Below are 12,570 nucleotides of genomic sequence, written 5' to 3' on the forward strand. Positions count from 1 at the left end.
GATCTTGATGAGTTTCTGGAGTCCTATAAAAGAGGAAACATTTTGGAGAATGAGATTCAGAGAGAGCAGAGAATGCTGCAGCACCACAAAGCAGAGTCCACCAGCCAGCGACTTTTGGAGATGAAGAAGAAACATGCCTCCTGGGGAGCTTCATGAAACAGGAAGCCAGGAAAAGCAGCTAGCAGATGATGCCATGTTCACCATGTGCCCTTCCAGATGAGAGAGGAACTGTGACTATGTTTGCCATGTGCCCTTCCACTTGAGAAAGAAACCCTGAACTTCATCGGCCTTCTTGAACCAAGGTCTCTTTCCCTGGATGCCTTAGATTGGACATTTCTATAGACTTGCTTTAATGGGGACATTTTCTTGGCCTTAGAACTGTAAACTACCAACTTATTAAATTCCCCTTTTTAAAAACCATGCTGCTTCTGGTATATTCATTCCAGCAGCTCGCAAACTAGAACAACTTGTATGGTCAGTTAAACAACATAAGTACATGGAATCTTGAATAGGGCATGAGATCTTGCTGGTTTGTACAGGTTAGTGTGATGCTCTGATATGTTCCCGAGTGATTTGAACAGTGAATAAAGAAGTATTTGGAACATCCCCTTAGGGGGGCTGGGGAGAAAGAAGGAAATATTCAGCTTCCTCATTTGGAGAATTTCTGATGTTCTCACAAGCAATGTGGACAACCAATTCAGTAGGCTGAGCCCTCAGTCTTGGGAAATGCCTCGATGGAATTTATTCCTGCAAAGAGGATAGGCTAAGCCTACTTAAAATTAGGCCTAAGAGTTGCTCCCAGAGAACCTCTTTTGCTGCTCAGATTTGGGCTCTCTCTGTAAGCCAACTAGGCAGGTGAACTCACTGCCCTCTCCCTATGTGAGACATGACTCCCAGGGGTGTAACCCTCCCCGGTAATGTGGGACATGACTCCTGGGGATAAGCCAGGACCCAGCATCACGGGAATGAGAAAGACTTCTTGCCCAAAAAGCGGAGGAGAAATGAGACAAAATAAAGTTTCAGTGGCTGAAAGATTTCAAACAGAGTCAAGAGATTATCCTAGAGGTTATTCTTATGCATTACATAGATAACCCCTTTTAGTTTATGGTGTATTGGAGTGGCTAGAAGGAAGCACTTGAAACTATTGGACTGTGTTCCAGTAGCCTTGATTCTTAAAGATGACTGTATAAAGTAAAACTTTTTCAGTAGTGAGTGTGTGGTTGTGAGACCCTTGTGTCTGATGCTCCTTTTATCCAGGGTATGGACAAATGAGTGAAAAATATGGATATAAATAAATAAATAAATAATAGGGAGACAAAAGGGTAAAATAAATTGGGTAGATAGAAACACTAGTGGTCAATGAGAGGGGGCGTAAGGGGTATGGTATGTATAATTTTTTTTTCCTTTTATTTCTTTTTCTGGAGTGAGGTAAATGTTCTAAAAAATAACCATGGTGAACAATACACAACTATGTAATGATATTGTGAGCCATTGATTGTGCACCATGTGTAGAAAGTATGTGTATGAAGATTTTTCTCAATAAAAAATTTAAAAATGATTACAGTGATGAATACACAACTACGTGATGATATTGTGAGTCACTGATGCACACCATATGGGGAATATATGTGTGTGAAGATTTCTCAATAAAAAATATTAAGCAGACAGACAAACTACAATTCCCACATCAGTGGTGCACAAACCACACAGCAGGGCTTCGTGAGGCACGTTGGTGCAAAGCTAAGGCCCTACCTAGACCTAAGAAGTAAACCTGTTAGATGCCTGGGGGTGATAAGAGAGAAGTAGAGGGAATTGGTCCTTGGCTCTGAGCAGAATATAGTCATGGCCTACATACGGTACTATAAGCAAAGGTCTGAAGAGAGGCTCCGCTGTAGGTTATGGGTGGTGGTGGGTTCCATCACAAGACTCCTATCACCACTCAGCCTTCCAGTACCACAGAACTGTGGAGAGTACTTTCCTGCCTCAGTGAGACCACATAGAAGAGCTATCCTATTAACTCAGTCTCTAGCTCCACAACCCTGCAAAACCAAACCAGCTTCCTGTCTCACAGAAACCCAAGTCAAAGGCAGTGAATAGGGGTCTCTCAGCTCATCTAGAGCCTGTACCTTAACAGTCTTTCAACAACAGCCCTCTTAGTTTTCCCCACCTGAAAAGTAATCAGCCTTTTACTATGAACTCAAATGAAAGTAGAGGGACCCTTTTGGCTTTGTGCAGAGCAATTGAAAACTCAGGCCCAGTGCAAGTTCTTTCCCAGGCTCTATGCCATCTCAACCCAATCCCCAAAGTGAAAGAGGGCATAGGGGAAGGGGAAAACCCACACTTCTTAGAATGGACACTGTTATTTATGCTTGCTGCATGGATAGTATTAGACAGAAAGGAAAAGAAGAAGAGAAATAAAAAGCTTTGTATTTTCTTTCATATATGCTAGCTGCTGTTTCACAATGCCTTAGCATTGGAGAGCTTTTTGCAATACACTGGGTAGAGGGGCGGGAGGGAATGGAAAGTACCAAAGAAAACATGTTTTTGAAAGCTCAGGTTTTTTTTTTTAATTTTTATTAATAAAACCATTCAACATACAATATGAACATTCTTTTTTCTTTCCGTCACATAATTGTATAATCATCATCATGATCATTTCTTAGAACATTTGCATCAGAAAAAGAAATAAAAAAAATTCATACCTACCAAACCCCTTACCCCTCCCTTTCATTGATCACTAGCATTTCAATTGACTAAATTTATTTTAACATTTGTTCCCCCTTGTTATAGTTAGGTTCATGTGTCAACTTGGCTAAGTGGTGGTACCTGCTTGTCTGGTTGGGCAAGTGCTGGCCTGTCTGTTGCAATGAGGACATTTCATAGAATTAGATCATGATCATGTCAGCTACATACACAGCTGATTCCATTTGTAATCAGCCAAAGGGGAGTGTCTTCTGAAATGAGTAATGCTTAATCTGATCACTGGAAGACTTTTAAGGAGGATTCAGAAGAGACAGGCTCTTCCTGTCTTGGCTGGTGAGCCTCTCCTGTGGCATTCATCCAGACCCTCCATTGGAATCGTCGGCTTCACAGCCTGCCCTGTGGATTTTGGATCCTACTTTCCCCCGGTCACGTGAGACACTTTTATAAATTTTATATTTGCGAGTGTTCCCTGTTGATTCTGTTTCTCTAGAGAACCCTAACTAATACATCCCTATTATTTATTTATTTTAACCCATATATTTTACTCATCTGTCCATAAGGTAGATAAAAGAAGCATCAGATGCAAGGTTTTCACAATCACACAGTCACGTTGCAAAAGCTATATCATTATACAGTAATCTTGAAGAAACATGGCTACTGGAACACAGCTCTACATTTTCAGGCAGTTCCCTCCAGCCTCTCTGTTACACCTTAACTAAAAAATGGTATCTATTTAATGCATAAGAATAACCTCCAGGATAAGCCCTTGACTCTGTTTGGAATCTCTCAGTCATTGACACATCATTTTGTCTCATTTCTCTCTTCCCCCTTTCGGTCAAGGTTTTCTCAATCCCTTGGTGCTGAGTCCCAGCTCATTCTAGGATTTCTGTCCCACGTTGCCAGGAAGGTCCACATCCCTGGGAGTCATGTCCCACATAGAGAGGGGAAGGGCAATGAGTTTGCTTGTCATGTTGCTGAGAGGGAGGGGCCACACCTGAGCAACAAAAGAGGTTCTCTTGGGGGTGACTCTTAGGCCTAATTTTTTTTTTCAACTTTGTCAGTTGTGAGATGCGGCAGAAAGTAATTTCACTTTATAGTGTCCCTACATTAAGAGTAATCACTTTAGGGGAGGAGGGGCCAAGATGGCGGCTTAGCAATGTGAGCGTTTTAGTTCGTACTCCAGAACAACTACTAAATAACCAGAAACAGTACAGAACAGCTCCTGGAGCCACGATAGTGACCGGACACACAGCGTACCCCAGTCTGGACCAGCTGGACCAGCTGCGAGTCTCCAGAACCGTGAGTTCCCCAAGCCTCAGAGGCCAGCGCCCAGCGCCCCTCCCCCACAGGCAGCTTCCTGGAGGGAAAGTAAAGAGACTCTAACAGTAGCAGGGACTGAGTCCAACCAAACACTAATTGTGGCATTAATAAACAAATTCTGACTACTAAAAATAGGCCCCAGCTCAGGCGAAACTGGTCAAGGCGGAGGTCGTTTATTGGGCTAACTGAAAAAGAGGAAAGGGGACAAAACAGGTTTTTTTTGCTGTTTCTACGGAGGCTTGGCTGCCTCTGGATTCAGTGGTGGGACTACTCGGGCTGCAACTGCCCCAGGAATAGGCAGAACCAGACTGCTTTCAGGGCTATCTCCCACGTGTGCCTTCCCAAGGGGAGGGGTGAAGCCCAACTTAGGTGGAATCCCTCCCTCAAGGAATCCAGACCCCAGGGATTGGCAATTTGAAGCCATTAAAACCAGCCTACAACCTCTCCTCTGTCTCCACCACACCCACAGCAGGGAGAGCCTTCCAAAGTTAAAGGAGCCCCAACATCTTTTGCTGGTGGGACCTGCAGACAGACAAGTGCCACATACTGGGCAGGATAGGAAAAACAGAGCCCAGAAACTTCACAGGAAAATCTTTCAACCTGCTGAGTCTCACACTCAGGGAAAACTGATGCAGGTGATTCCTTCCCCCTGATAGGAGGCCAGTTTAGTCCGGGAAAACCCAACTGGAGTCTGTAATACCTATGTAGACCCTCCTAAGGGTGGGGAGGGAAAAGGCACCTTACAAGCAGGACAAGAAACAAGAAAACAAGAACTGAAAAATTACCCTCTGTTAAACAAAACTTAAGCTAGAGGCCCAGAAAAAGGTGAACTGAAGGTCAAAGAATAGATAGACAACAAACTCATCTAGCAAGAAAACCTTAGGTAAGATAAGTGAAAGCAATCTCCAGAATAAACTAATTAAGGTAATTAAATGTCTAGACACCAGCAAAAAATAACAAATCACACCAGGAAAATTGAAGATATGGCCCAGTCAAAGGAACAAACCAATAGTTCAAATGAGATACAGGAGCTGAAACAACTAATTCAGAATATACAAACGGAAATGGAAAACCTCATCAAAAACCAAATCAATGAATTGAGGGAGGACATGAAGAAGGCAAGGAATGAACAAAAAGAAGAAATGGAAATTCTGAAAAAACAAATCACAGAACTTATGGGAATGAAAGATACAGTAGAAGAGATGAAAAAAACAATGGAAACCTACAATGATAGATTTCAAGAGACAGAGGTTAGGATTAGTGAACTGGAGGATGGAACATCTGAAATCCAAAAAGAAACAGAAACTATAGGGAAAAGAATGGAAAAATACGAGCAGGGACTCAGGGAATTGAATGATAATATGAAGCGCACAAATATACGTGTTGTGGGTGTCCCAGAAGGAGAAGAGAAGGGAAAAGGAGGAGAAAAACTAATGGAAGAAATTATCACTGAAAATTTCCCAACTCTTATGAAAGACTTAAAATCACAGATCCAAGAAGTGCAGTGCACCCCAAAGAGAATAGATCCAAATAGACGTTCTCCAAGACACTTACTAGTCAGAATGTCAGAGGTCAAAGAGAAAGAGAGGATCTTGAAAGCAGCAAGAGAAAAGCAATCCATCACATACAAGGGAAACCCAATAACACTATGTGTAGATTTCTCATTAGAAACCATGGAGGTGAGAAGACAGTGGGATGATATATTTAAATTACTAAAAGAGAAAAACTGCCAACCAAGAATTCTATACCCAGCAAAATTGTCCTTCAAAAATGAGGGAGAAATTAAAACATTTTCAGACAAAAAGTCACTGAGAGAATTTGTGACCAAGAGACCAGCTCTGCAAGAAATACTAAAGGGAGCACTAGAGACAGATACAAAAAGACAGAAGAGAGAGGTGTGGAGAAGAGTGTAGAAAGAAGGGAAATTTAGATATGACATATAAAATACAAAAAGCAAAATGGTAGAGGAACGTACTACCCAAACAGTAATAACACTAAATGTTAATGGACTGAACTCCCCAATCAAAGACATAGACTGGCAGAATGGATTAAAAAAACAAGATTCTTTTATATGCTGTCTACAGGAAACACACCTTAGACCCAAAGATAAACATAGGTTGAAAGTGAAAGGTTGGGAAAAGATATTTCATGCAAATAACAACCAGAAAAGAGCAGGAGTAGCTATACTAATATCCAACAAATTAGACTTCAAATGTAAAACAGTTAAAAGAGACAAAGAAGGATACTATCTACTAATAAAAGGAACAATTCAATAAGAAGACATAAGAGTCATAAATATTTATGCACCGAACCAGAATGCCCCAAAATGCATGAGGCAAACACTGCAAATACTGAAAAGGGAAATAGACAGATATACCATAATAGTTGGAGACTTCAATTCGCCACTCCCATCAATGGACAGCACATCTAGACAGTGGATCAACAAAGAAACAGAGAATTTGAATACTACAATAAATGAACTAGACTTAACAGACATTTATAGGACATTACACCCCACAACAGCAGGATGCAACTTTTTCTCAAGTGCTCATGGATCATTCTAAAAGATAGACCATATGCTGGGTCACAAAGCAAGTCTCAACAAATTTAAAAAGATTGAAATCATACACAACACTTTCTCAGATCATAAAGGAATGAAGTTGGAAATCAATAATAGGCAGAGTGCCAGAAAATTCACAAATACGTGGAGACTCAACAACACATTCTTAAACAGCCAGTGGGTCAAGGAAGAAATTACAAGAGAAATCAGTAAATATCTTGAGGCAAATGAAAATGAAAGCACAACATATCAAAACTTATGGGACGCAGCAAAGGCAGTGCTAAGAGGGAAATTTATTGCCCTAAAAGTCTATATCAAAAAAGAAGAAAGGGCAAAAATTCGGGAATTAACTGTTCACTTGGAAGAACTGGAGAAAGAACAGCAAACTAACCCCAAAGCAAGGAAAAGGAAAGAAATAACAAAGATTAGAGCAGAAATAAATGAAATTGAGAACATGAAAACAATAGAGAAAATCAATAACACCAGAAGTTGGTTCTATGAGAAAATCAATAAGATTGATGGGCCCTTAGCAAGATTGACAAAAAGAAGAAGAGAGAGGACACAAATAAATAAGATCAGAATGGAAGAGGAGACATAACCACTGACCTCACAGAAATAAAGGAGGTAATAACAGGATACTATGAACAACTTTATGCTAATAAATACAACAATGTAGATGAAATGGACAAGTTCCTAGAAAGGCATAAACAACCAACTTTGACTCAAGAAGAAATAGAGGACCTCAACAAACCAATTACAACTAAAGAAATTGAATCAGTCATTAAAAAGCTTCCCAAAAAGAAAAGTCCAGGACCAGACGGCTTCACATGTGAATTCTACCAAACACTCCAGAAAGAATTAGTACCAACCCTGTTCAAACTCTTCAAAAAAACTGAAGTGGAGGGAAAGCTACCTAATTCATTCTGTGAAGCCAACATCACCCTCATACCAAAACCAGGCAAAGATATTACAAAAAAAGAAAACTACAGACCAATCTCTCTAATGAATATAGATGCAAAAATCCTCAACAAAATTCTAGCAAATTGAATCCAGCAACACATTAAAAGAATTATACATCATGACCAAGTAGGATTCATCCCAGGTATGCAAGGATGGTTCAACATAAGAAAATCAATTAATGCAATACACCAGATCAACAAATCAAAGCAGAAAAATCACATGATCATCTCAATTGATGCAGAGAAGGCATTTGACAAAATTCAACATCCTTTCCTGTTGAAAACACTTCAAAGGATAGGAATACAAGGGAACTTCCTTAAAATGATAAAAGGAATATATGAAAAACCCACAGCTAATATCATCCTCAATGGGGAAAAATTGAAAACTTTCCCCCTAAGATCAGGAACAAGACAAGGATGTCCACTATCACCACTGTTATTCAACATTGTGTTGGAAGTTCTAGCCAGAGCAATTAGACAAGAAAAAGAAATACAAGGCATCAAAATTGGAAAGGAAGAAGTAAAACTATCACTGTTTGCAGATGATATGATACTATACGTCAAAAACCCTGAAAAATACACAGAAAACTATGAGAGCTAATAAACGAGTACAGCAAAGTAGCAGGTTACAAGATCAACATTCAAAAATCTGTAGTGTTTCTATACACTAGTAATGAACAATCTGAGGGGGAAATCAAGAAACGAATTCCATTTACAATTGCAACTAAAAGAATAAAATACTTAGGAATAAATTTAACTAAAGAGACAAAAGACCTATACAAAGAAAATTACAAGAAACTGTTAAAAGAAATCACAGAAGACCTAAATAGATGGAAGGGCATACCATGTTCATGGATTGGAAAACTAAATATAGTTAAAATGTCAATTCTACCTAAATTGATTAAAGATTCAATGCAATACCAATCAAAATCTCAACAACTTACTTTTCAGAAATAGAAAAACCAATAAGCAAATTTATCTGGAAGGGCAGGGTGCCCCGAATTGCTAAAAGTATCTTGAGGGAAAAAAACGAACCTGGAGGTCTCATGCTGCCTGATTTTAAGGCATATTATGAAGCCACAGTGGTCAAAACAGCATGGTACTGGCATAAAGACAGATATATTGACCAATGGAATCGAATAGAGTGCTCAGATATAGACCCTCTCATCTATGGACATTTGATCTTTGATAAGGCATTCAAGGCAACTCACTTGGGACAGAACAGTCTCTTCAATAAATGGTGCCTAGAGAACTGGATATCTATATGCAAAAGAATGAAAGAGGACCCATATCTCACACCCTATACAAAAGTTAACTCAAAATGGATCAAAGATCTAAACATTAGGTCTAAGACCATAAAACAGTTAGAGGAAAATGTAGGGAGATATCTTATGAATCTTATAATTGGAGGTGGTTTTATAGATCTTACACCTAAAGCAAGATCACTGAAGAAAGAAAGAAAGAAATGGGAGCTCCTCAAAATTAAACACTTTTGTGCATCAAAGAACTTCATCAAGAAAGTAAAAAGACAGCCTACACAATGGGAGACAATATTTGGAAACGACATATCAGATAAAGGTCTAGTATCCAGAATTATAAAGAGATTATTCAACTCAACAACAAAAAGACAACCAATCCAATTACAAAATGGGAAAAAGACTTGAACTGACACTTCTCAGAAGAGGAAATACAAATGGCCAAAAGGCACATGAAGAGATGTCAACGTCCCTGGCCATTAGAGAAATGCAAATCAAAACCACAATGAGATATCATCTCACACCCACCAGAATGGCCATTATCAACAAAACAGAAAATGACGAGTGCTGGAGAGGATGTGGAGAAAGAGGCACAGTTATTCACTGTTGGTGGGAATGACAAATGGTGCAACCACGATGGACGGCACTTTGGCAGTTCCTCAAAAAGATGAATATGGAATTGCCATATGACCCAGCAATACCATGGCTAGGTATCTACTCAGAGGACTTAAGGGCAAAGACACTAATGGACATTTGCACACCAATGTTTATAGCAGCATTATTTACAATTGCAAGGAGATGGAAACAGTCAAAATGTCCATCAACAGACGAGTGGCTAAACAAACTGTGGTATATACATACGTTGGAATATTATGCAGCTTTAAGACTGAATAAAGTTATGAAGTATGTAACAACATGGATGGACCTTGAGAACATTATGCTGAGTGAGACTAGCCAAAAACTAAAGGAAAAATACTGTATGGTCTCACTGATATGAACTGACATTAGTGAATAAACTTGGAATATTTTGTTGGTAACAGAGACCATCAGGAGATAGAAATAGGGTAAGATAGTGGGTAATTGGAGCTGAAGGGATACAGACTGTGCAACAGGACTAGATACAAAAACTCAGAAATGGACAGCACAATACTACCTAACTGTAATGTAATTATGTTAAAACACTGAATGAAGCTGCATGTGAGAATGATAGAGGGAGGAGGGCTGGGGACATAAATGAAATCAGAAAGAAAGATAGATGTTAAAGATCAAGATGGTATAATCTAGGAATGCCTAGAGTGTATAATAATAGTGAAATGTACAATGTACAAAATTTAAAAATGTTTTTGTATGAGGAAGAACAAAAACATTATTGCAGGGTGCTGAAAATAGATGATAATTAATACTTTAAAATGTCACCTTATGTGTGAGACTAAAGCAAAAAATGTTTGTTATAAAATTTAGATTTTGGACTTCCGGAGAAGATGGCGGCTTAGTAAGACGCGCGGGTCTTAGTTCCTCCTCCAGAAAAGCAACTAAAGAAGCAGAAACAATACAAAACAGCTCCCGGAGTCACAACAGAGACCAAAAAAGACAGCGTACCCCATTCTGGAACGGCTGAACGGGTAGGGAGAATCCACTGCTGTGAGATACCCGAGGGGTGCACGTTTTCCCGGCTGGGGTGGCTGGCGTCTGGGGTCCCCTCCACGCACGTGGCTCCCCGGTCTGACTGGGAACATTGGATAGCGGGGCCCTCCCGTCACGCTTGGCGTCTCGGGCCAGCTGGGCAATTTGGACCGGCACTCTCCCAAGCCGCGGAGGCCAGCGACCCCCGCCTCCACGCGCGGTTTCCCGGGCCGACTGCGGTGCAGACAGACGAGCGCCACGAGCGCCACCTACTGGGCAGGAAAAGAAAAACAGAGCCCAGAGATTCCACAGAAAAACCTTTCAACCAGCTGGGTCCCACACCCAGGGAGATCTGATCAAATGCCCAGACACCAGCAGAAAATAATGGATGACGCTCGGAAAATTGAAGATATGGCCCAATCAAAGGAACAAACCAATAGTTCAAATGAGATACAGGAGCTGAGACAACTAATGCTGAATATACGAACAGAAATGGAAAAACTCTTCAAAAACCAAATCAATAAATTGAGGGAGGACATGAAGAAGATATGGGCTGAACAAAAAGAAGAAATAGAAAATCTGAAAAAACAAATCACAGAACTTGTGGGAGTGAAGGACAAAGAAGAAAAAATGGAAAAAACAGTGGATACCTACAATGGTAGATCTAAAGAGACAGAAGCTACAATTAGTGAACTGGAGGATGGAACAACTGAATTCCAAAAAGAAACAGAAACTATAGGGAAAAGAATGGAAAAACTTGAGCAGGGAATCAGGGAACTGAATGACAATATGAAGCGCACAAATATACGAGTTGTGGGTGTCCCAGAAGGAGAAGAGAAGGCAAAAGGAGGAGAAAAACTAATGGAAGAAATTATCACTGAAAATTTCCCAACTCTTATGAAAGACCTAAATATACAGATCCAAGAAGTGCAGCGCACCCCAAAGAGAATAGACCCAAATAGGCGTTCTCCAAGACATTTACTAGTTAGAATGTCAGAGGTCAAAGAGAAAGAGAGGATCTTGAAAGCAGCAAGAGAAAAACAATCTGTCACATACAAGGGAAACCCAATAAGACTATGTGTAGATTTCTCAGCAGAAACCATGGAAGCTAGAAGACAGTGGGATGATATATTTAAATCACTAAAAGAGAAAAACTGCCAACCAAGACTCCTATATCCAGCAAAATTGTCCTTCAAAAATGAAGGAGAAATTAAAACATTTATAGACAAAAAGTCACTGAGAGAATTTGTGACCAAGAGACCAGCTCTGCAAGAAATACTAAAGGGAGCACTAGAGTCAGATACGAAAAGACAGAAGAGAGAGGTATGGAGTAAAGTGTAGAAAGAAGGAAAATCAGATATGATATATATAATACAAAAGCCAAAATGGTAGAGGAAAATATTATCCAAACAGTAATAACACTAAAAGTTAATGGACTGAATTTCCCAATCAAAAGACATAGAATGGCAGAATGGATTCAGCTTTAAGACAAGATAAACTTATGAACCATGTAATAACATGGATGGACCTAGAGAATATTATGCTGAGTGAATCCAGCCAAAAACTAAAGGACAAATACTGTATGGTCCCACTGATGTGAACGGACATTCGAGAATAAACTTGAAATATGTCATTGGTAACAGAGTTCAGCAGGAGTTAGAAACAGGGTAAGACAATGGGTAATTGAAGCTGAAGGGATACAGACTGTGCAACAGGACTAGATACAAAAACTCAAAAATGGACAGCACAATAATACCTAATTGTAAAGTAATCATGTTAAAACACTGAATGAAGCTGCATCTGAGCTATAGGTTTCTGTTTTGTTTTGTGTTGTTTTGTTTTGATTTTACTATTATTACTTTTATTTTTTTCTCTATGTTAACATTCTATATCTTTTTCGGTTATGTTGCTAGTTCTTCTAAACCAATGCAAATGTACTAAGAAATGATGATCATGCATCTATGTGATGATGTTAAGAATTAATGATTGCATGTGTAGAATGGTATGATCTCTAAATGTTGGGTTAATTTCTTTTTTTCCGTTAATTAAAAAAAAAAAAAGAGAGAAGGGATAATTGGAGATGAAGGGATACAGACTGTACAACGGGACTGGATATAAAAACTCAGAAATGGACAGCACAATACTACCC

General features: G+C 39.6%; 1 protein-coding gene across 1 annotated transcript in view; it reads left to right on the forward strand.

The window, feature by feature from the left end:
• The window catches only part of LOC143677474 (uncharacterized), a 29,499-nt gene extending 26,977 nt beyond the window's left edge, over positions 1-2,522 (forward strand). The window contains exon 4 of the mRNA XM_077153464.1: positions 2-2,522. The gene's annotated coding sequence lies outside the window, so the exon portion shown is untranslated. The remainder of the gene's footprint in view (position 1) is intronic.
• Positions 2,523-12,570: the final 10,048 nt, after the last annotated feature.

The sequence above is a fragment of the Tamandua tetradactyla genome, chromosome 3, assembly GCF_023851605.1.
Source record: "Tamandua tetradactyla isolate mTamTet1 chromosome 3, mTamTet1.pri, whole genome shotgun sequence".
Taxonomy (NCBI): Eukaryota; Metazoa; Chordata; class Mammalia; order Pilosa; family Myrmecophagidae; genus Tamandua; species Tamandua tetradactyla.